This window comes from Triturus cristatus, chromosome 8 (genome assembly GCF_964204655.1).
Source record: "Triturus cristatus chromosome 8, aTriCri1.1, whole genome shotgun sequence".
Lineage (NCBI taxonomy): Eukaryota > Metazoa > Chordata > Amphibia > Caudata > Salamandridae > Triturus > Triturus cristatus.
Window position 1 is genome coordinate 1102616739 of NC_140591.1, and position 24154 is coordinate 1102640892.

Genomic DNA, 24154 nt, shown 5'->3' on the forward strand with positions numbered 1-24154 from the left:
CAGAGCTGCCTGCATTACATTACTATTCTGATTGCGTGTGCCTCGCCTATGGCACTCAGTGAGGCAGAGTGATGAGAGGTGCTCTCAGCTGCTCACAAACTCCTACAAGAAGAGTGAGCTTGCCTGACAATCTTTGTATCTCGAGGTGACATTACAACTCTTCTGTTGCTCGTACAGTGCTCAGCAGTGAGACACCCGATATTGGCATTAAAATAGAAAAGTGTCTGTCAAAGACTGCACAGCATGCATGCCAGGTCAAACCCCTGGAGATCCTGGGAACGCTAACTGAGATACTAGACACTACTGAAGAGGCTAAGGAATCAGGCTCGCTGATATCCCTGTAAATCCATCTAGTTGGGCCAAGAGAGTAATCTTTTCTCAGGGAATGACAACTGTGCGCTGTCAGGGGATTGAAGGGAGTCACTCCTCATTAAGGTGGACCCAAAACTGAGGAACCTAGCCACCTCTGAAGTGGGCCTATTGGCACCAGGTGGCTTGTTCAGAGTGCCTTCGTTAAAGGAGCTTGCGAAATTCATCCCTATGTTTACTCTGCTAGACAAGGCTCTGCATCACTCTAAAAGGTTTTTCACTAAAGGTTTTCCCAGAAGAGCTCAAATGGCCTCAAATTTGCGTAGGGTCCCAAAAACAGACTACCTGAAATGCAGTCAACGGCAAGACTGAAAAATATTTAGCCACTTTTTCCCTGAAGGAGACTGAACAAGGTTAGACACTTCTGTGGAGGTTTCTGCGGCACTGCCAGCACACCTTTAGGATAGTCAGGAAAAGAATATCCTTTTATTCCACTTTAGAGAAGGGAGGAGGCTGGTGGAATTCATCCACAGTTTGGATACGCTCATGATGGTCACATGGGTGAAACAGACAATCTGGGGGAACCAGGCAGAGCTACATGGCTCCCCGACACAGCATGTAATACCTTTTCCGCTCACCTTCTTGAATCTGGAAGAAGACCTAATAAGGAAAGAGATAGCAGCCCTGAAGAGACAGGGTGATTTGGATTTGCCAATCTGGAACTTTCTTTGGCTTCTCAATCCTTTTTCTCAGTTATCCGGAATGTCTGAAGGATCATCAAGGATGAGTGCAACAACTACCGCAGGAGACTCCTTCCAATTGATAGCATGGAAGATTAAAGGGCTAAACAGTCTATCCTGGGCTTTTTGGAGGAGGCAGCTTTGCTCATACACTGAGCCTTGGCTGAGAGTACAGTTAAGAAATGTGCATCAGCCTAGAAAAAGTAGATGCCTTTGCGTCGCAAGAAGAATTTTGATATCATGAGTTCCGATACTGTCCACGGACTTTATTTTCTGTCTGAGCTGGGAAGCTCAGGTGTGGCATATAGAATCATTAACCCATTCAGATCAGCAACTTCAGCAAGGGCGTGCTCGTTAAAGTTTTCCAAATGTTCAAACACTTGGGACAATGAATAAAGTTCTGAATTTGTTTCTGGCATAGTCTAGCAATGATTTCTTACATAGGATGCTTCTACGACTAGTATCCTGTAGGGCAATTTTGGATGTTTGGGATTTAAAGGTGGAAGTTAGAATGTTTACTGGTAAGGGGTAGGTTGCACTGTTGCTAGAAGGAGGAAATCCAACACCTGATCCCCCTCTTACCTGGCATTTCTGTAGCATTTTCAGCTGTATGAGGTGAAGACACTCAAGAACAAACATCTGATGACTGATAAATAATCGACCAGCAGAAACATGACAACAATTGACTGCACTGAAGAAGCCTTTTAAGGCATTATTGTCCCTGTATATGGCTAGGTCAATCGATTGGTGATACAAGCGGTAGGTATCGGTTTGGCAATCTTCAGGGGTCCTTGAACTCAAAAGCTGTGTTCTTGTGATGTTAATTATGATATTTTGATTAAGCAATTTAGCAATAGTGGAATGGCAATGGTCTCTTCTGTACTCTAGGGTATTAGGATCGGACAAGAAGGAAGAATGACACCAGGAGTGGGTTTGGAAAACCTCGACTGACTTTGTGCAAGGAAAGAGGATGGGGGAAAAGTCAAGCGAATGACATGGAACTGTTCACAAACTGATTGGTTGTTGTTTATGACCTAACTTGCTATGCTTCTGGGGAATGTAGTTTAGTGTATATTTTTCTCTCCAAGCTTGTTTATGGCTGTTGAGTGGAATAAAGAGGTAAGAACATGCATAAGCTTTGCATCTGGTGTCCTTAATAGAATTAAAGCTTTCCTTCACAATACATAGAAGATTTTACATTGCCCTACAATCCATACTCTGGGGGTAAATGATACTGAGAGTACCAGTAACAATATTAGCGAAAGACAGAGGGTGAATACGTGCAGATTGATAAACCCAGAGTGAGTATGAGGTCATCTTTGATGTCATACGGCATTAGCTGCTAAAAAGGATAATCACCTGCTCAATACAGACATTAGCGATTGCAAGAGGTTTTAAAGAGTGAGTTAATTATATCAAAAACATAAAAGAATCCCTGACTGGTATATGGATAGAAATGTACGTTACTTAGGTAGCAAGTGAATGCACTGGCCTCCTGAACCCAACACTGATTTGTAATCTCTTCCAACCACTGGATTTTCAGGCTTGATAGTGCAAACGTGATTTCTAAGTTTATTATATTCACTCACATTACAGCGTGAGAGCTCAACAAACTGCGCATTGCCCTAGGATTTTTGTTATTATATAATGAACTTTTAGAAAGCAAAGTTGGACTTTTGGTGATACAAAGAGGTAAAAAAAAAGAAGGTGGTAATGAAGAAGTCATGCTTATGTGCCACTAAGAAAGAAGCCTAAGAGACAACGGCCGAGGACGCGCCTAGCGCAGACATCTCTGCACAAATTTGCTCGCAGCCCCCATGCTATACGCGGGAAACCCTGATTAACCTGCGAGAATCCGCTCACGAAGGTAAGCTCATCTTTGATGACACCGCCTTTCCACTGCTTGACTTCACTCATAAGGGTCTGCTCCTGGGTGGCCTTCTGAATGTCAGATCATTGCCAAAGCATGCCAACGAAATTCATCTCCTTATAGAATCCCACCACCTGGATGTCCTCTTTTTAACCGAAACGTGGACTCACGCAGACTGCGACACTGAATTAGCATGGGCTTGCCCTCAAGAGTTCAAAATTTTGCACCTTCCCAGACCCAAAGGCCGTGGTGGCGGTGTAGGCATGATATATAGAGCCTCCTGGCACATTAATACCATAGACATAGACTCAGTTGCCGGGACTGAGCTCTTCGGCCTTTCCATAAACTGTTACTCCGGAGGTATCTTCACGGCAATTATTTGCTACCGACCTCCAGGGTCTTTCACCATCCAACAACAGCAAGCGCTACTGACCACCTTCACGAACATGGCAACCTCCCATAATAAATTAATCATTCTAGGGGACTTCAATCTCTGGCCAAACGGGAGCCTAGACACTGGTCTAGAAAACCTCCTGCTCTCCTGCGAAAGCGTGGGACTCTACCAACTGGTTAAGCATCCTACCCACTCAGCAGGCCACCGTCTTGATCTCATCTTTTCCAGTCAGGGTTTAACACATCTGAACGACATTCTGCCCATGAGCTGGACAGACCATGCTCTTATCAAATTTTGTATTACCACCACAAAAACTAGAAAGCTGAATAATAGCGCACCTTCTGAATTTAACTATAGGGACTGGAAAGCTCTGGAAAAACGGAGTTCTACCACCACCGCCTTCAACGTAGAAGATAGCTTCTCCCCAATCAACCCGGTTGAAGACAATTACAGAGCCTTTTGCACGAGGATTGTATCCACCACGGACTCTATTGCTCCACTAAAAAGATGCAAACCTAAAAGCAGAGCACCAGCCCCATGGTACAACGACTCCCTGAAAACCCTCAAATCAGCCTGCAAACAGGCCGAGAGGAAGTGGAGACGAGGCTACTGCGAATCAAATAAAATTAGCTGGAAAAACAAGCTCCTTGAATACAAATCAGCCATCGCAGAGAGCAAATCCACCTATTACTGCTCCACTATAGTCAACGCAGCAAATAGCTCCAAAAGCATCTTCCAGATCCTTGATAACCTTATCCACCCCGACTGTGCCAAGAAAACTATCCCCCCTTCTCAGACCCTCTGCGATAATCTCGCACAGTTCTTCACGTACAAAATCGAGACAATCATTCAGAATCTTGCAACTCCCCCTTCTCAAGATAATCCAAACTCCCCCGGAGCCGTTATTACCAACCTTGAGCCGCCGAGCCCAGGACACCTATCAAGGCAATGCCTACAGGCTCTCCCCCCTATCCCCGAAGCAGATTTCGAGAGACTGGCACACGGAATCACTTCTGGGTCCCCCCTCGACCCACTGCCCCCTAAAACCTGGAAAGCATGCGGTACCGAACTATTCCATACCCTCCGCAGGATCTGTAACCAATCTCTGGGCTGTGGATTCGTCCCCACCCCCTGGAAGCAAGCACTCATCACCCCACTGCTAAAAAAAACCCTCTTTGAACCCCGAGTGTCTATCCAACTTTCGATCTATATCGCTCCTACCCTTTCCAGCCAAAGTGGTGGAACGCTGGGTTAGCTCCTGTCTCTCGACACATCTTGAGCAGAATCACATCTTGGACGACTTCCAATTCGGTTTTCGCCCAGCCCATGGCACCGAAACGGCGGTACTTACAGCCATGGAAGAACTTCGGATGCGTGCAGACAGGGGCCACTCAGTAGCCTTGATCCTATTGGACCTGTCTGCCGCATTCGATACGGTTAACCATGTGATTCTGCTGAAGAGACTCAGAGAGGCAGGGGTCGACGGCACCGCCCTGCTATGGTTCCACTCATACTTCAGAGATAGGAAACAGGCTGTATCCCTCCCCCCTTTTCAATCCGCTTTTTCCCCAGTACCTCACGGTGTACCCCAGGGCTCGTCCATTAGCCCGATCCTTTTTAACGTTTATCTAAAACCACTGATCACGTTAATCAAATCCCACAGATTGAAAACGGTAAACTATGCGGACGACACCCAGCTCATCCTCTCCTGGGAGGGAGAGGATTCAATTCCCATGGATTCGTTCCATGACTGCTTAAGAGACACAGCCGGCTGGCTGCACATGAATTCCCTGCAATTTAATTCTTCCAAGACCGAGGTCCTGTTCTGTTCTGGGAGCCGGATTCCTCGTCTATTTCCTGCAGAATTCTGGCCCCCGGAAAACCCAGAAAAACCACAGCCGGTCACTAGTGTCCGCAATCTGGGTGTTATGTTAAACAACAACCTCAGCATGGAAACGCAGGTAACCAAAACAGTCTCTACTTGCTCGGCCCTACTGCGTTCTTTACGTAAAATCATGCCACTACTCCCCGCCCAGGCCCGAGCACTAATAGTCAGGTGCACTATCCTTAGACGCCTTGACTATTGTAACGCTCTTTTGCTCGAGTCCCCAGCTGTTCTACTGGACAGACTCCAAAGAGTCCAGTCGGCTGCAGCCAAACTGGCCCTTGGTTGGACCAGAAGATCCTCGGCCACAGCAGCCTTAGCCGAATTACATTGGCTCCCTTTGAAGCAGCGAATTGCTTTTAAAGCACTCTGCCTTGTCTTCAAGGCACTACATGGAACGGGCCCCAGGTCCCTACAAAAATTGTTTTCCTGGTACACCCCCACCAGAACTCTCCGATCCACCTCAGCCCGCCTTGTGTTGGTACCAAGATTTAACAAGGTAAGGACCGGGGGAAGATCCTTCAAAGTGGCTGCCGCCAAACTTTGGAATAGTTTGCCGGTCGACATTCGCCAAATTCCTAAACTCCTACCTTTCAGAAAGCGAATCAAAACCTGGCTCTTCCCCAATCCCGTTCGCTGCTAACTCCCTAGTTAAGCCTCCCGTCTCTTTCCTTCTTAAGGAGTGAGTTTCAGCGCCAGGATACCTGCCAGGTGACAGTTGCGCTCTACAAATGTTTTAAATAATAAATAAATAATAAATAAATATTCCCTGCAGAACGAACGAGATTAGAGAAAAACACAGCTGGTCACCTGTTTGGGAGCTGTTCATGTGTCTTAAAAGAGTAGAGACAAATATATGAGCATATGTATGGTCATCGCACACATTCAAAGGAGGGTGAGAAGCGACGGCCACTCTAAAAAGAGAGTTGATACCCCCCATTTAAACTAAAAAGATAGGTAGTGTTATGTGAAACTATGACTGAGAATATTTACAAGTAACAACAGGAAGGGCCAGCTAAGGAGTATTAAGATGCGCACACATCGTACTCAGGGTTAAAGCTCGTACCAGTTTTAAACCATCAGGATGAGCAGGTGTTAACACGAGTTCAGAGGATTCAGATCATCTTTTCAAACAGGTAAACGACTAAACGAATGGCAATGTCTGCGGTTGTGACATAATATACTCTGCTGGTGGATGGGAAGGGGCACTATAGCCATGAACTTTCATGGTAAACATTTTGGCTAGCGGACACATAGCGACAGGCTGCTGGCCTTCTCCAGTCCGAGCAAAGGATGGGTGTGCGGTGTGGGCGAAGGATCAGTTAAACACACCCTGGCACTGAGGATCCTTTAGTAAAATACGCGAAACACAGGTAAGTCGCCTAAGCTGGCACAAGCCAGGAGAGGTCAGAAAGGATTGGCGGCCACAGTAACGGGGGGCAAAGTATTGTTTCAAATTTTGGTTACTCATAGTGTAGCTTAAGTGAAGGCTGTTTCAGGATCACAAACTTCGATGAAACAGAGAAGTAGAAGGTCAAAAAACAACATGTATGAAACTGGAGCTACCGAAGGAAAAATCATTCTACAAGGTCTAATTGACCTGACATCAAACAAAAGACTCTAGCAGCATCAGAAAAATGTAAGGCCGAGGTATAGGAGCATCAGAGCAAAAGGAAAGTAGGCACAAAAAGAACTCACGTGACATCAGCTTGACCACCGTTGATTCAGCGCTGAGCAGAAATCCTCGGAGAGACAGGAGGTGAAGTCAGAGCGGTGGCCCTTTCAAGCGCTCTATAGGTCGGGAAATGTGACGACGCTGCAGTCTAGCTTGCACAAACAACCTGACTGTAACTTTTATTACAGGTCCAACTTGGCCGGGCAGGACTGGCAAGAAAAGTTACAAATGCGCTGTGTGTGCACGTCGGGAGAGCGAACTCATTGTTTTCAGCAAATCATTATTATACAGCAATTCAATTGCCCACGTATGTAGGCAAACAAACAACAGAAAAAAACAATTATTTTCAGGAATTATATAATGAAAGCAAATTGATATGGATGTAGAAGTGCTCGTGCCTCGACAAACTGATCCCACCATGATGCAACAATATTCGAAGCCGTAAATTTAAAAACATGTTTTTAGTTGTGTACAGTTCTATACTGATACAAAATATACTTTTGCAATTTTAGAATTGTTTTGCATTTGGTAGGGCATCCTGAATTCAATGCAATGTTAGACATAGTTCTGCCCGCCTAATGGCATCACCAATCATTGATCCAGTGTTCAGGGATTTGCAATATACTTCCTGGTGAATGTGGAAGATAATGAATGAGAAGTGTCAGTTACTTCCCAAATACAATTATCGACAAAATGTGGTGTATCTGTCATGATTCTTTGTACAGATCCCACTCTGAGCTCTAGACTCATTTCAGTTCCTGTGTTGCGCCATCCCCTTATTTGTAGAATGACGAGATGTGAATAATGGAAGGCGACCACATAGCTTTCTATGCATTAATAATCAGGACAGACCATGGTGTGATGTCCACATTTCCCTAGTATTGTTTTGACCAGCATGGACACTTTTCTTTGTCTCTTGCACATAATACTGAAAAGTATCTGCTGCTAAATATGAATGTTCTTCCCTAGTGAACCATATTTATGAAAAAATGCAATATAATATCTATCCATTTCTGTAAACTGATGGTGATTAAATATTTATAAATATGTATTCAGTGATGAATTTACAATCTTTTTGAGGATGCCCTATTTCCACTTCCACTGCCAGCAAGAAAGTTCAAAGAATTATACGAAAAATCCACGCAGAACTGATTTAGGACCTGATTACGAGTTTGGCGGTTTTGGAGCCAGCCGCCACGCCAGGGCGCGCTCTAAGACCGCCAAACTTGACCGCTGGCCACCTGCCAGATTACGAGTAATCTCGGGGTCTGGCAGGCAGTCATTTGGCGTTCTCACAGCCGTGCCTATTAAAAAGGCACCACAATGGGAGCACCACAGCCCGTTCCTGCATGGCATGGACTATAAAGTTTATGAATGGATAAAGTCCATGCTGTGTAGGAAAGGGGGTGACTGTACATAGGGTGGCACAACAAGTGACCCCCTGCAGGCACCCCATGGCCGTGAGACACTTTCTTTCCTCACCGCCACAGTTTTCATGGCGGCCTCACTACCATGAAAACTGTGGCGTGAGCAAACTCCTAATATGCTCGGCAGTAACGCAGCGACATCACCAGTATATTAAGGCCTCTGATTGCTGTGGGATCCAGGATCCATGATCCCTGGCGGTTGCGGCGGTCCTGTGGGACTCCTACCGCCATATTCGTAATAAACGGGAAACGGGGTCTACATGTTCGTGAACACCTTGCAGGCATGTGGAACTCCGATGCTAGCGGGTGCAAAAGGTCTGCTTTCCACTATATACGGAATCGAAGTATTTAAAATAATTTAATATCCGTTTAGAATCAAAGGATACAAATGTATATGAGGTTAGGTCACACTGTAAAGAAACAATCTTTGCAGTGTCCAAATTTGGTCTATATCTCCTCCTCACAGCCGAATTTTTCATGATAGAAATCGATGAATGATTAGATGGATCCATGAATGGCTGGATAGATGGATTATTCTGTGAGTGAACAGAGGAATGTTAGGAGTGAAGAATAAACTGTGCAGATAAATTAATTAATGGAAAAATAATCATTTAAACGAGAAGTGATTGCATGGCTATGTTGTGAATGCATTAACAAATGAGAGCAGGAATGAATACATGTATGTGTGAATTAACAAGATAATGAATGCATGCGCAAAGGAATTCGAGGGCATGCGCTGTGCACCTTAGTCTGGTTGCTAAAGATGAGACCCTGTAGATTAAAAACATTTTGCAAAATTCTATTTCTAAACAAGACTCCTCCACCCACCTCCAGCTGTAACCCGCTTAGCTAACGGCAGCGCTCAACTGAGAGCTCATCCCTTGTGTTCTGGTGCAGGTAGCCCTGGTCCAGGGAGTAAGGGGCCACCCCCAATAGCACCCCCGCCGCAGGAGCGCCACCGGGCAGCAAGAACTGCTGCTTCATATAGGCTCCGGCCCCCGAGGATCTCCAGTGCGCCGGAGGGCTGGCATAAGGTGAGTGGCAGTCCATTGCACTGGCCAGGGCAGGCGAAGAGAGTTAGGGCTTCTGATGCCGCCGCTCTCTGGCAGTTAATCCCGCCCGGAGAGGCAGCTGGCCATGTAGCTGGAGCCAGGGCTAGGGGAATGTGGTGGGTGCCGCTGAGCCCCTCCAGGCCCATGGAGCCGTAGCCCCCGAGTGGCTGGCCAGCGGAGCTGGAGCGCCTGGAAGTCGAAGACCCCGAAACCCAGGCTGTTCACCATTTGGTACATGGCAGGCTTCAGCGCCTGGCACTTCCGCCAGAAGCCGCGGGGTCGCTGCCGGAAGGAACCCTCCTCGAACATGAACTCGGAGGCCGGGTCGATGGTCCAGTAGTGGCCCTTGCCGGGCCGGCTCAGGCCCTTGGGCAGCTTGATGAAGCACTCGTTGAGGGAGAGGTTGTGGCTCACTTGAGTTCTTCCAGCCCTGGTAGGCCCCGCGGAGCTCTCAAAGTCCAGCCGGCCGGTCTTGACTCGCCGCTCCCAATTTACTCCAGACAGCCAATTTGAAGGGTGGAGGAGCTCTGCCGCACAGCGACGTTCATAGGCCCTCTGCCCCACGGCCCTTACCTTGCCGGGTGTCACCTCCCCACCAGCATCCGCGCTGGGAAGTCTAACACAGGGCAGCTGCTCCCGCCTCATCCGAGGCTCAGGTGAAGCTGCGGGGGGAGGTGCAGGGCCATTTCTAGGTGTTTTGCCGCCCAAGGCAAGAATTGAAAAATGCCGCCCCCTCCCTTTTACTACCATCACTCTCTTCCCCTGTCATCCAGGCTAGAGAGGCACACCCTCTACTGCCAAACCCTTCTATGTTACTCTCATTTACTATCAGGAAACACGATCACAACAGTCAGTCCTGCAAACGACCTCAACGAAAGGCCCAGGCCAGACCGTTACGGTAGCCATACACTCACAGAACTATGTACACGGATGTCCAATAGAGCCTTGTGTTTAAATACCACCGAGGCGTCAAGTGCACCTTGTTTTCAAAACCAGAAACAACAGAAATAGTAACTTGCACCATCTTCCAAGGCCAGACCTAGTGGTTTTGCCAACGCTTGTTTTTTTTTTTTCACTGAGGCACCTGAAATAGTTATCATCTACCATTGATCGGGGTGCCACACATTTGGCTAAATGAGGAGGCGGTATTACAAATCGGGGTCTCCTGCTCAGCAGCCACAATTTTACCGCATCCGCTCTCTCTAACACACCAGACTACTATAAAGAAGTTAATGTTCCTTTTCTTGTAAAAGCCCATTTTTACATGACACTTGATGTAGGGGAATGCATGTGAGAAGTATTTTAAGAGCTCAGCAGTTTGGTGAATGAAGGAACAGGGGCACCTCCCCCCGCAGCTTCACCTGAGCCTCAGATGAGGCGGGAGCAGCTGCCCTGTGTTAGACTTCCCAGCGCGGATGCTTTTGGGGAGGTGACACCCGGCAAGGTAAGGGCCGTGGGGCAGTGGGTCTATGAACGTCGCTGTGCGGCAGAGCTCCTCCACCCTTCAAATTGGACGTCTGGAGTAAAATGGGAGCGGCGAGTCAAGACCGGCCGGCTGGACTTTGAGAGCACTGCCGGAGGAGGGTCCGGCCCACTGTCCCAACTGAAAAAGGTCCTGTTCTGGGCCTCAAATGCCAGAAATAGAAGAAGTTGAGGCCTGGCACCCCGCGGGTTGAGGGAGCCATTTTCAGGCCCCAAGACTCAGCACCTGCCCAGCAGATAGTCACCACACAAAAGCTAGCCACTGGTGCGCTACTAGCAAAAACCGCTACCTCGCGCTGGACCTTGGCGCTGGATGCAGGTGAGCCGCGCTAGAAACACGTGGGGCCCTCTTGTAGGTACAGAGAGATGCCGTGCCCCTAAGGGGAGCATACTGGACTGAAGGCACTGGCTGGAGCTGTCAGGCTGAATATCACCGGCTGCACTTCTCGCGCGGAACACAGGTGCAGGCCTGACCAATGGAGGTGACATGGGAAGGGATCATGCTCTGCGCCCTCCGCCAACAAATACAATCACCCAGTATACTACCCCTTGGCAACCACCCCATAGATTCACAAGACAAGGGGGTCCAGATTCTGAGCTACAAGTGCCAGACTAGGGTCCGGAGCCGTCTAGGGCCGAGATCCTCGCCTCAATTCACAGTTCCCGCATGGCCCTAGAGAACAAAATAGAGGCAGTGGCAATCAAAGTTAATTTCTTGCGCGCAGACTAGCGAAAAGGAGCTGATAAAGTACAAACTGCGGAAGGAAACACTCTAGCACTCCAGGGGGAAGATTCCGCACCAAAGTATCCTTAATTACAGAGAGAGAGACTGCATACTCCGAGCCGCCCGAGAGTGCCCCGTCATCCAGTTTGAAGGAGACCCAATATCCATCTATCCTGACTACACAAAACTGGTCCATGAGCAACGCAAATCCTTCAATGCAGCGAAGCAAAAGCTCCACGCCTTAAACCTTAAATATATGCTACTTTATCCGGCGAAACTCAAGGTCCTGTTCAAAGAAAAGTCGCATTTCTTCAGTAGCCCAGAGGAGGTCTGGACATGGCTGGACATGACCAATGTAAGACCCATGGCCCACTCGGGATCAGATTGAAGAGGACCCCGAACCCTCCAGGATTGGTGGGAAAGCTAGAGGCGGCAAGAACAGCAACAGCCCTCCCGCAGGCTCCGGTGGAGAACCTGAGAGCTCACAAAGAATTACAATCGGAGAAGATGGCACCATGCAGGGCATCCTGGAGACTGCACTGGGGGCCGAGGGGACGATCCCTAGGACCGATCTAGACACGGCGGAAGCTGCAATGGATTGATAGGATGACTGTATACCGGAAACTGTCATAGATACCGCCCCAACATTGGAATGACCATGAGGTTGTGACTAACTGTATCCTTCATATTCTTAACTGTCTGGAAGTAGACATGGGACAACTTTGGTATTAAGTGATCTTTGGTGGTGGGTTTGATGAGACACCATGAACCTGAGCTGCAAAAGTGGAAAGCTGACCCTACACATACGAGGCAGGAAGAGCAGTGGCTGTAGCCATGGGGTGGGCCAAGAGACCACGACTGGCGGGTTTTTTCCCCTCTTTGCGGAGATTTGTAGCCTGTCCCTGTTGGACGGTGAGGGTCGAAGTGCAAGTCCTGGCGCATAAAGTGGGTGGACACAAATAGATCACATGTTACGCTATTTGTGTCTGTGGGAGGGTGTGATTGTTTATGGTAAAGGTTATGGTTATTGAGTTGCGAATGTTGTTGTGTGGCAGTCAAGACACGTCCACTTTCCTGGAAGGGGAGAAAATGACATAACAGTAAGCTGCGGATCATAGGTAGCACCTATAAATTGTTGACCTGGAATGTCAGGGGTCTGGGCTCATATAAAAAGCATTACAGGGTGCTGTCATTCCTTAGACGACACAGCATAAAGATTGCACTCCTCCAAGAAACCACTTAGATGACGCAGGGGCATCACGCCTCAAGAGGAAATGGCGTGGCCAATTGTTTCACTCCTCATACTCCACCTACACCCGAGGAACACTGATATGGGTGGCGCCTGGAGTTCCATTCTCAATGACCTACTCAGAGTCAGACATAACAGGCTGATATGTACTATTGCAGGGCTCCCTTGACGGTAAATCAATCACCCTCATTAATACTTACGCCCCCATTAATGATGACCCAACACTCTTCCAGACGATCCAAGACTTATTAATCCAGGACACTGAGACCCCAGTACTATGGATGGGAGACTTCAATTGTATCCTAGATGGAGACTTAAACAGGTCACCCTCTAAACATAACACTAAACTGCTCATGACAGCCATGCTGCAGAACGTAATGACCAATTTGGAACTTACGGACATATGGGAGGCGGAATTACCCTTCACCGCAACACATAATACCTACAGCAGATTAGATAGAATACTGTGTTCAGATCGAATCATACAAGATGGGGTGGTTGTAATACACTATGGATGATATCTTTCTGACTAAATCCCCCGTCACTTGCGTATGGAGCTGGATGAAGGACACAACAGACCGGCAGATATTGGAGGCTCCAACCGGAGGTGCGCACAGACCCCATGGGGTGGGACACATTAGCACAAGCTATGTCATGTTACTTTACAATAAACTGGGGATCCACAGCACGCAGGGCCACATATCAGGAAGCCTTTAAAGCAGTACTACGGGGAATGTGTATGGGACTAACATGAGGAGTGCACCAGCAGTTACAAGCCGACCTACACACACATGAAACACAATTAGCTACTCTTCAAAGGGAGGACCTATTGTCTACTGCTGCACAGAGGGCAGAACAAGACATCCGTAGCCATGTCGAGGAACACAATTTCACCCCGGCCAGACATATGCCCTTTTTAGAGGGCCTACCCATCCCGCAATTAACAGCAGAAGGCACAGCGGAGCTGGAAGCTCTCCTGTCACTCGAGGAATTGCGCTCAGCACTGACCATGCTCCCACGCTCGAAGGCTCCAGGGGGAGACAGGTTCTCTGCAGAATTCTATCAAACCTTTCAGGCGGAAGTGTTCGCTCGCATACTAGAAGTTTTTAACCAGGACAACGAAATAGGGCTCCTTCCACCAACCATGCAGGAAGGCGACATATGTATGCTTCTGAAACCGAGGGGAGAGGAAACTAACCCTGCAGCATATCGCCCAATAACAATTATAAACTACGACATTAAAATCTTAGGCAAAGCATTAGCTATCAGTCTGGCCCCTCATATTCCCTAACTAGTCCATGAGGACCAATGAGGATTCATCCCAGGTAGACACACAGGGATGAATGTCAGGCGACTAACGCACATACTACATGAAACCAGTGGTGATACAATGGAGATGGCAATGGACTCGATGTATCTGGCTAAAGCGTTTCATACAGTGGATTGGGGATACTTTTTGGAGGTCCTCAGGGTGGCGGGCTTTGGTCCACAATTCCGAACTTGGATCAAGCTCCTCAATGCAAACCCCATTGCTAGAGTCCGAGTAGGTAGGACCCGATCGGGCCTTTTGACATTAGGCCGTGGCACCCGACAGGGTTGCTCCTTTTCGCCATTACTATTCGCCCTCGCAATTGAGCCGTTAGCTATTCAAGGCTGATGTCAGCTGAGGCCGTACAGTACAGACTTAGGCAATGTCCACTATGTCATATCACTATATGCACTATATGCAGACGATGCCTTATTTTATGCCTCATCGCCAGAGTCCCCATTCCGGAGCTATTAAACCTTATGGAGTAATTCTGAGCTGTATCGGGCCTGCGTATCAATCACGCCAAGTCACTCATATTTCCCTCTCGCCTCACTCGTGGGAACCTCGCCCACCAGCCTCCCACTAACTACACTATATAGGCCATACAAGGGGGGGGGGATGGAGGTTCCTAGGTGGCTCAACTCCAACACGCTGCCAGATGGATGGATATGGCCCCCATTTGGGAAACCCGATTGCTGGATGGAGTGACAATGGCGGGTCGTCTCCCTGAGCTACTAATGGAGGGTAACCATGTACCGGAGGATACCCCCTATGTGGTGAAGCAGACGGCTTCAGCCTGGCACCGATTCATTGTGGTGGTTCATGGCCACGGTCCATTCCATAGAGAACTCCCGGTATGGACTCTTAAGCCAGTAAGACAGATGACACTTAATATGTCCCCTGCTGCTGGTTAATTTTTACTGTATATGTTGTTGCCTGTTTGTACTTTTATGGATATATATTTGTATCAGAATAAAGATACTGAAATGAAATGAAATGACACTTAATATGTCTTTTCAGGAGTGTAGGGAGGGTTGTTGCGATCAATGGGGTGACCTCTACCCAGATGAACATTTCAACTCTTTTGAATCTGCGCGAATAGACTTAAACTTGGGACAGGGTCAAATCTTACAACACGCAGGCCTGGTGGAGGTGGTCAGGCACACATGGTTAACTTACCCAGCAGCCCCGCTGCCCTCCCACACTCTCTAGATCCTCCTCACATGCGGCACTCACAGACACTTAATCACACTGTTATACAAGACTATGCGCTCAAACGCAAAAGAAGCTCCTCAATGAGCCCCGATAGCCTGGAATCTAGACCTAGAAGCCTCGATAGAAGAGAAAGACTGGAAGCAAGCCTTTGAGTTACACGCACAATATCTAGGAATGCCTGTTTTAGACTCATACACTATAACTTTCCATAGAGAACATATTTAACTCCGGTACATCTTCATAAGATAGACCCGGCTCGACCGGACACATGCCCACGGTGCATTACCAGTGGAGCAGACTTCCTACATCTGGACTGGGGTTGCAGCACAGTATACTCCTTCTGGCACTCACAAGTCGAGGACCTGAATCGGGTGACTCGCTTACATATTGAATTGACCCCCCCAATGTTGTCTATTAGGGCTGCTCCAACTTCCCCAGAAACAGAAGACGACTAACAAATTCGGACAACTAGCAATGGTCTTAGCTCGACGTAGAGTGGCCATTACTTGGCACTCAATATGTTTCCCAACACTAGATATGTGGCATAAAGATGTAGCAGAGTGGGCTCTGGCGGAGGAAACACATATGCAGTTAATCAGAAGGGATGACAAACTAGAAGAAGACATAAGTACCTGGCGAACACTAACAGACAACCTCCTAGCCCCACCCCCTCCCCCCACGACAAAGAGTCAGACATGGAATCAGACCCAGGGGCAGGAGATACCACTCTTAATAGCACTAAGAGGGCACAAGGGGGGGAACAATCCCAATAGCCTAGATTAGAAAAGGGGAGGGTGTAGAATAATCGGATACTAAAGCATTGTGTGATGTCATGCATTTCCTATTACCCCACATATTCATCACTATGATATCTGACATGTGTAACTTGCTTCAAAACTGCCAGTTGACTAAGTTTATGAATAAAAGTGAAAAACAAATCTTGGTCCAAACCTCCGACTGGCAACTAATGAACCAAACAGTGGTACTACATGATCATGACATCTTGACCCACACACTAAGGCCCTCATTACGAGTGGCCTCCAGCAATATTCTGTGGTCTCCAAGCCTGGAGGCACCAGATCTGAAAATACCAGAACCATAATCCTGGGTACGAAGACACTGGACACATAACGGGTGGTTTTGTGGGTAGTTGCAGCGGCCAGCCTCATCTATACTTCAGCACCAAGGGGTGGACAGCCTACTGGCCTTACCAAACCCTACCAGCCTGAGTACCACCTACCAGCCTGACTCCCATCGGCTTTCCTGCTAACATCTTCTGCCTGCTCTCAGCAGGTGGAAAATGTCAGCAGACTGCTCCCTAGAATCAGGAAAAAAACAGCAGAAAAGGACCCGGCATTCACAGACTCAACTGATTACTCCAATCCACGAACAAAAAATATGGCTACTGGATTCTGGTACGGGGACAGCAGTCAGAATTGGAGATTCTAATACTCTGGTACCATCACACTAAAATCTGGCCAATTCCTAATGAGGGCATCAGTCTAACTATCGGACGTTAGACTGCTTGCATTGGTACCTTTGAAACACTACCATTTAGAAGGTATATTTTAAACACTGCAGGAACTTTAAAAATTTAGCAACATTTCTTTCTGGAGAAAAAGATTTCTTGTTGTGACCACATCTGGGATCAGAGTTTGAAAAATAATTATGTGCTTTTGAAACATAAATAAGTTAATATTGCATTTAACAGGAGTCAGTCTCTTGCACAAAAACGTGTTTCGGCAAAGCAAAATCATCTTTATATCTCCGCAGCCTCTCTGTTTTCTCAATCACTCCTGATAAGGAAAGCAAGCAGAGATGGTTGTCTGGTCAGCAATCTTTTATGAACTTCTCAATCAGTGTTTTCATGTCATATATGAACCTATTACAGATGTTCAATAAGTGAACAGAAATGGCTGACACGAAGGACTTGAAAAGCTTTTAAGCTTAGGTGATAATGTACAAGGTATGGGGTGGATGAGTAGTATATCATTAGTGAGCATTTTAAGGTAACATTCATGGCTTGTACAAGATGGGAATGTGCTTGCAATAGTATGGCATGCTCTGGACCCAAGTTTGTTGAATTCGGGATCACCAAAAGGCAATTTGTATCCACCTGGAAGGGATGTTGATGAGAATTAGATATTAAGGTATCTGGAGTCAATCATTAGTTAAGGTTGACCCTGAAGAGCGTGAACATCTGGATGCCCCCTTCTGTAATTATGAAATTAGGGAGGCACTTAAAACCCTGCCTTTTGGTAAGCCGGTGGGCACAGAAAGAGTTCCTCTAGAGTTTTATAAAGTGTTATTTTCGGTCTTTGAGACTTGGTTAAAGTTTTACAAGAGGTACAAAGTGGCAAACCTGCCCCAGATTCCTCGGCCACTACTTCTATAGCAGTCTTTAAAAAGGAAAGGGATGCCCCCTCAAGACCCTGTGTCATACAGACCTATCATACTAATTAATAGTGATACTAAGCTTTACTCAAAAAATGTCAGCAACAAGGCTAAGAGGAGTTACTGGCAAACTGATGTCTCCGAGACAACACAGCTTATTACCGGAGAGAGTAAATACTGATCATATCCGCCAGGTTATAACACTGTTTGATGGTGCCGCTGTGTCAGATGATCCCCTGGCGGTGGTCCTGTTAGATGCCGAAAAGGCATTTGACAGGGTAGCCTGGGACTATTTGTGGGGAGTTTTGAAGAGGTATAAAATTGGACTGGATTTTGTCAGGGCCATACAAGAAGTCTATAAAAACCCCACAGCCGGGCTCCAGATCATGGGTGGGTACTCTGATCCTTTTCAAATAATGAGAAGTATGAGGCAGGGGTGTCCCTGCTCACCCTTATTGTTTGCTCTTTATATAGATCCTTTTATGCAGAAGTTGGAATCTAATGTACTAATCAAACCAATGGGATCACATGGTGGCAAAAACAAAGGTCTGGCATGCGTGGATAATATAGCGATTGTGACACGAGAAGGAAGTTGATAATGAGGCCTTGAAATTTGGTAAATTCTCTGGCTATTTCTTGAACAACGATAAGACTCAGTTGGTTGTTAACGGTCGGGTACATCTGGAGGATGACCGTATAGTGGAAAATGCGGTCTATTTGGGGATAAATATCACTTCTAATATAGATCAGACAGTAGAACTAAACTTAGCCCTAGTAATGGACAAGGCGAGAAAGGACTTCAGGAGAATGGATAATCTTCATCTTTCGATAATTGGTCGGTGTAATGTGATTAATCGCTATTCCTACCTAATGTTTGTACTTCTTTAGGGCAATTCAATTGGAGTTTGAAAATAAGTGGTTCAAGTTAATGGAGGAAATGTCTAGCAGCTTTATTTGGTCCTCCACTAAAGTTAGGACAGCGTTTTGTTATTTGTCTCTGCCAAGGGCAAGTAGAGGTTGGGCTGCACCTAACTTTAGGTACTTTCAGTGGGCTGCCCTACAGTACATATAATCCCTTATTGAGGGAAGTGAGAGTGTGCAGCAATTGGGGGTTGGGCTCCCTCCCACTTATGAACTATTAATAGGGGAACAACGCTAAGTCTCCTGTTTTTTTTAAAACTGGTGGAACCAAGCTACTATAAAAAAAAAATCAAATTAAAGACTCTACAAGCAGCCTTCAAGATATGGGCATCTGTCAGAAAGAAGATCAGATTTGGAAGATAAAATCACTATACTCCTATTGGGAGGTCCCCGCTTTTGCCAACGATATGCAAGGATTCTTGTTGTCATAGGTGAGAGGAGAGTGGGAAAGAAATTGGGTGGCTTTTTTCTTTTTAGAATAAAATGTAATCATTTGGAGAGTTACAATCAGAATATGGGATCGACAAGAGAGAATTGTATAAATATTTTCAGGTCCGGGACTTTTTGTCAAAACAATTTGGGGGTGAAAATGGCTTTGCTAAGCAAACAACGATGAAGCTCCTCCTCAATAAGGCCAGTTGTAGGATACGTCAAATTTATGATTATCTGAATGGCCTAACGCTTGACGACCTCGAGAAGCACATTGAAAAGTGGCAGAATGGGTTCGAAATTACAGACTGTAGTTTCCTAGAATAACTTGAGCTTGAGGGAACCTTTTGTCTATAAGATTACAGGTTCAGCATTATACAAAGATTTTTGATTTGTACTATACTCCAGCAAAAACTGCTAAGTGGGGGGGGAAATGTTGGTATTCGATGCCCGCACTGTCAAATGTGCGAGGCCAATATGGTGCATATGTTTAGTTCCTGTCCAGTGCTGGACTTGTTTGAGCAAGAGATATCTAGTTTTCTGAAGAAGGCCCTCCATCTCAATGTAAACTTGACATGTTAATTGATAATGCTGAGAATGCATAACAACAGGTGGGACCTTTGGGCAGTCTTTTACCTTTATAGCCATGGCAGTAGCGCATATCTGCATAGCAGCAGCATGGCTCAACCCGGCCGCTCCAACATTCCAGCAATGGTTAGCAAGGCTAATTTCAATGTGTAATCTGGCACGGAGTTTATATCAATTGAAAGGCAGAAATCAAAAAAAGAGGGAAGCGGATCTGGGCCCCATTGCAGGGCTGGGTAGAAGGAAGGTCTCTTGGTCATGAGGCACATGCGTAATGGAATTAGGGGTATGACGGTTGAACTATTTTTCGAGACGCACTTTATATTTATCCTGAAATGAATTTGCTGAACTCAGATTTTTGTATTGTTTGTGATATACAAATGAATTAGTTTCCTACGGTCAGCTACAGCATATTATATGATCAATTGCTTCTTATGTCGTAATATATGTTTTTTTAAATCTTTTTTTTCTTAATGTATTTAATCATGCTCATCTTGTGGAATAAAATTTAAATAAAAAATATTTTTTTTTTAAAAGATGTCACAGAAATAAAAACATATGGGGACGGGACAGCCTCGTATGTGAGAGGTCGTACCTTTGTGGGCATCTGAGTGCCAGGTCTTCTTTTTTTTTCGGACTCACTCAAACCAGATGATGCCATCACTAACTAAAGTGAGTCAGATGCCTCTTCACAATGAACCTGTACACCTGCACCTCTAACTAATCCTTCAATGGCACCAAACTGCCCCCTGATAAGCCCCGATGTCCAGACTGCACAGAATGGCAACGTTACGCTGTTAAGGCAAGGACAGCACAGTGCAGGCTATACACCACTTCTGTGAAGAGGAGCAGAGAGGGTCACTGGGTACCCCTTTTCTCATTATCATGTATGCCACTTTGACCAGCATGAATTAATTGGTGCATGGCCACGGGAGAAGTCTGGTCCCCATGTTATGGTCAGGGGCCATGCTTCGGCTGGCTCTTCAAATGGAGAAGGGTGATGGGCCCTGTGATCACAGCCTGCAGCTCTTTAATGAAGCCAGTAAGAAGGAACCCGGTGACATTTGGCCCAAAAGTGGTCTGAAAACTGTATGTTGTTGGATATACAGTCGGAGCAATCGTCATTTGGATTCAGGCAAAGTGCTACAGATTGTATAGCTTTGTCTTTACTGTCTGTGTTGTGCCCTGCTGATATTAAAAGGTCAAGACTTTGTCCTGTCATGCAATAACACTTTGTGCCATGATTTGTTGTCTCCCCTGAGAACTCTCCTCAGACAGAATTGCAAAGTGACTATCGCTTTGGCAGCGACGCCTTGTGACTTATGCAGATTATTCAGAAATGTCTGAATTTGCAATTGAAGCTCGATCTCCTACTTGATGATAATTACATAGACCGCACCAGCTGAATTCACAATTTGTCATCTCTTTTTCTGGACCCTATTGCCCTGCCCAAACCTTTCCTTTACTGTAGTGTCTTGCGAGTTATAAATGATGGAACCCTTTTGGGTCCTGAGGGACTCTGTACAACTGTGATGCACGTGTTACAGCGGAATGCATTGAAAGCTGGTTTAGAATGTTGAGTTGCAGTTACACGCAGACGGATAAAAACGTATAAAACTAAGCTCCGTGTTTGGCGTAGTCATTGGTGGGTACCCAGGCTGGGGAAGACACTACAACTGGTGACAAGTTAGGGGTTCAGTAACCCAAAGATCGACAGTGCTCTACCTGAGAGTTTGAAGTGATCCAAGCAAACTGCTTGTGTGTGCCACGTGTGTTGTAGTCGAAGTACGGAATCAATACTTAACACATGTGGAGTCAAAGCGCAACTCCAGCCACTGTAAAGAAGTTGAAAATAACGAAAGCATTGCAAATACATCTACATATTGGAGATCGAGAACCTGATGGTCAGACCAAACATCAAGGTACTGCTCTGCTACGCAATATACAGTCATACGTAATCCGTAATGTTAATACTAAAGGCAGTTACAACCACGTTTTCAAAGAGCAGCTTTTAATAATCACAAGTTGCAAGATAACGTTACAATTTGAAAGTGGTGAAGACAAAGTGCATGCAAAGAGACATCAAAGAATAAAACTGTTATTTACTCACCAGACCCTGCCAGTATGACCTCAGCGCCAGGTGCCGCAACCCGGCAAAGTTCAAGGGTTATGCTTACGACGCTGGTGGGCCCTGTCAAGCCGACTGAAGGGCCGTGAAGACGGTCGGAACAGGAAAATAGCAGTGGGTGACAATCAGAATGGTTGCAGATAGCTTTTGAATACTGATAGACTGCTTTTCCAATGGAGGCAAAGACAGAGGCCGTCATTTCAAAAGTCATCAAGGATGATCCAGAGGCAAGCACATCTCAAGGCATTAGAGATGGCTCACCCAAATTGATTCAAGATGAACAACAGAGGGAGCCGGAGAGAGCTCCACCCTGAATATCAACCACTCCCAGAAATGGTTACAACACTGCCGCTTTCCTGAAACCACCACCACCGTCGATACTGCCAAAAAGCAAAATATTGATGACAGATGGACTGCTTTCATAGAGACATTTGATGATTTTATCAATGTATTTGAAGAGACTGATCACAAAAAGATGAAGTATTTCAAAAATGTTGCTGGTGATGGTTTAAAAGAATTCATAAAGAAAATGCTGGGAACTGATGAAGACCTCACATATCGTCAAATTAAAGGAGGGTTGAATCTGAAGTTTAATCCAATACCAAATGTTGATTACAAATGATATATCTTCAACTAAGAACGCCAGAAAGTTGGTGAAACCATCAATGAATCAGACATTGTAAGTTCAATTAATTTAATAATGAAGTAGCTATGCATTTGGGAGTTACTGACGGATGCTTGTCAGATTCATTCAGAAGACAAATGCTGAGACAAACTCTTAGCCTGGAGCGAGTGCTAATGGCTGCCAGAGCTGAAGAGCATGCGGATAGACAAGCTGATGACATGATGGCCAGATGTGCCAAGAAATAATCCATCATGAGTGCAAAAAGTAAGCCAAGACAAAAGACTGAAGTACACAAAGTGAGTTTTACACGTAAAAAGAAGCTGTGTTTTAGGTAAATGTCCCGCTCTTGAACAGATATGTAAAGGCAGTGGGAAGGAGAACCATTTTGTGATGGTTTGCAAAGGACCAGGACGTTCCAGAAGCAACGTTCGACGCACACCCATGAGGCCATGCGGTGACATCAACTGAGACAAATCAACACTGAACGAAGTAGATCATCATCCAAATCATCACCATCAAACAGTACTTCTGTATCAGTATCAAGTGAAATTGATGACTTGATTGTGCCATGTCGATGCCTACCTCACAAAGGTGTGCACCTGTTGCTTTGGCCCTTTGTGAAGAAAAATCTCAAACAAAGAAAGATCAACATGACAAAACTACAAAGTCATTCAAACATTGTCCGAAGATTACATTGAAAGTAAATGGATCTTTGATACCTATCATTAATCGACAGGGGTGCATGGATAAACATTATGCCTGAGGAAAAATACAATGAGCTATCTCCAATGCCGCAACTTATGCCATTGAAAACTAAAGTATCAGGGATGTGGAATTCCTATAGCCCGATGCCCAGGACATATTGGTTGGGGTCAAGGGCAACAAGTTTTCATGTGTCTTTTGTCCTTGGGACAAGTAGGCCCAACCCCTGCAGCAGAAACCCCTTTGGCTGCTAGTTTGCAGTACCACATTATGGATCAGGGAAGGGCACTGTCTGCAGTTAAGGTAATATATTTGTCCATATGTTAATGCTGTTCAATACACATGAAATGTCCTGGGCAAGTCACTCCGTGTTTCTCTGTGCAGATGACAACCTGCCTGCACTTTAAAGAGGAACTAGAGATCCCCCACCTACCTAAGAGACACCACAGAGGTTTTGAACTTAACAACAGTTTGAGTCACCGGAGTCCATTGATCTGCTAGTCACCTTAGACGTAGAAGCCCTGTATACCAATATACCTCAGGACGCGACTCTAACAGTTCTTGAACATGCTCTGCAGGACCTTGACCCCTGGCCCTACATCAACCCCATACCTTTCATCTGCGCCTGTGCCACCATTGCCCTTAAAGATTTTTTTTTTGCCTTTGATAACAAACTGTACCACCAGATTCAAGGTACCAGTATGGGTAGTGATACAAGGCCGGTTTGAATACTTTCAGGTAAGCGCTGGTTACATCATATTAGATAATATATGACATATTGATAGCTAGCAGTGATAAATGTAGTTGGACATGAAATAGGCATCTAACGGGGGTCATTACTTGCTTTGCGCTAAAATGATAGGATACCGAATAGGGTTAAAATACTACATTGACATCAGGTTCTCTCTTGGCAGTTTGCTGACTGGATTTACTTTAATTATTGACAAATGACGATAGTTACTTCAATTCGAGTTTGTGGTTTATAGATCGGTCAATGGGAAGATATAGGACCGGTCTAAATATTTATAGATAAGCGCTG

The 24154-nt window shown here is 45.9% G+C and overlaps 1 protein-coding gene and 1 pseudogene across 4 annotated transcripts in view; both read right to left on the reverse strand.

Annotated features, from left to right (window-relative positions):
- Positions 1–24154, reverse strand: part of CDKL5 (cyclin dependent kinase like 5) — a 1167948-nt gene that overhangs the window by 1114082 nt on the left and 29712 nt on the right. The gene's annotated exons all lie outside the window — the stretch shown is intronic.
- The window catches only part of LOC146805442 (forkhead box protein F2 pseudogene), a 36123-nt pseudogene continuing 21118 nt past the window's right edge, over positions 9150–24154 (reverse strand).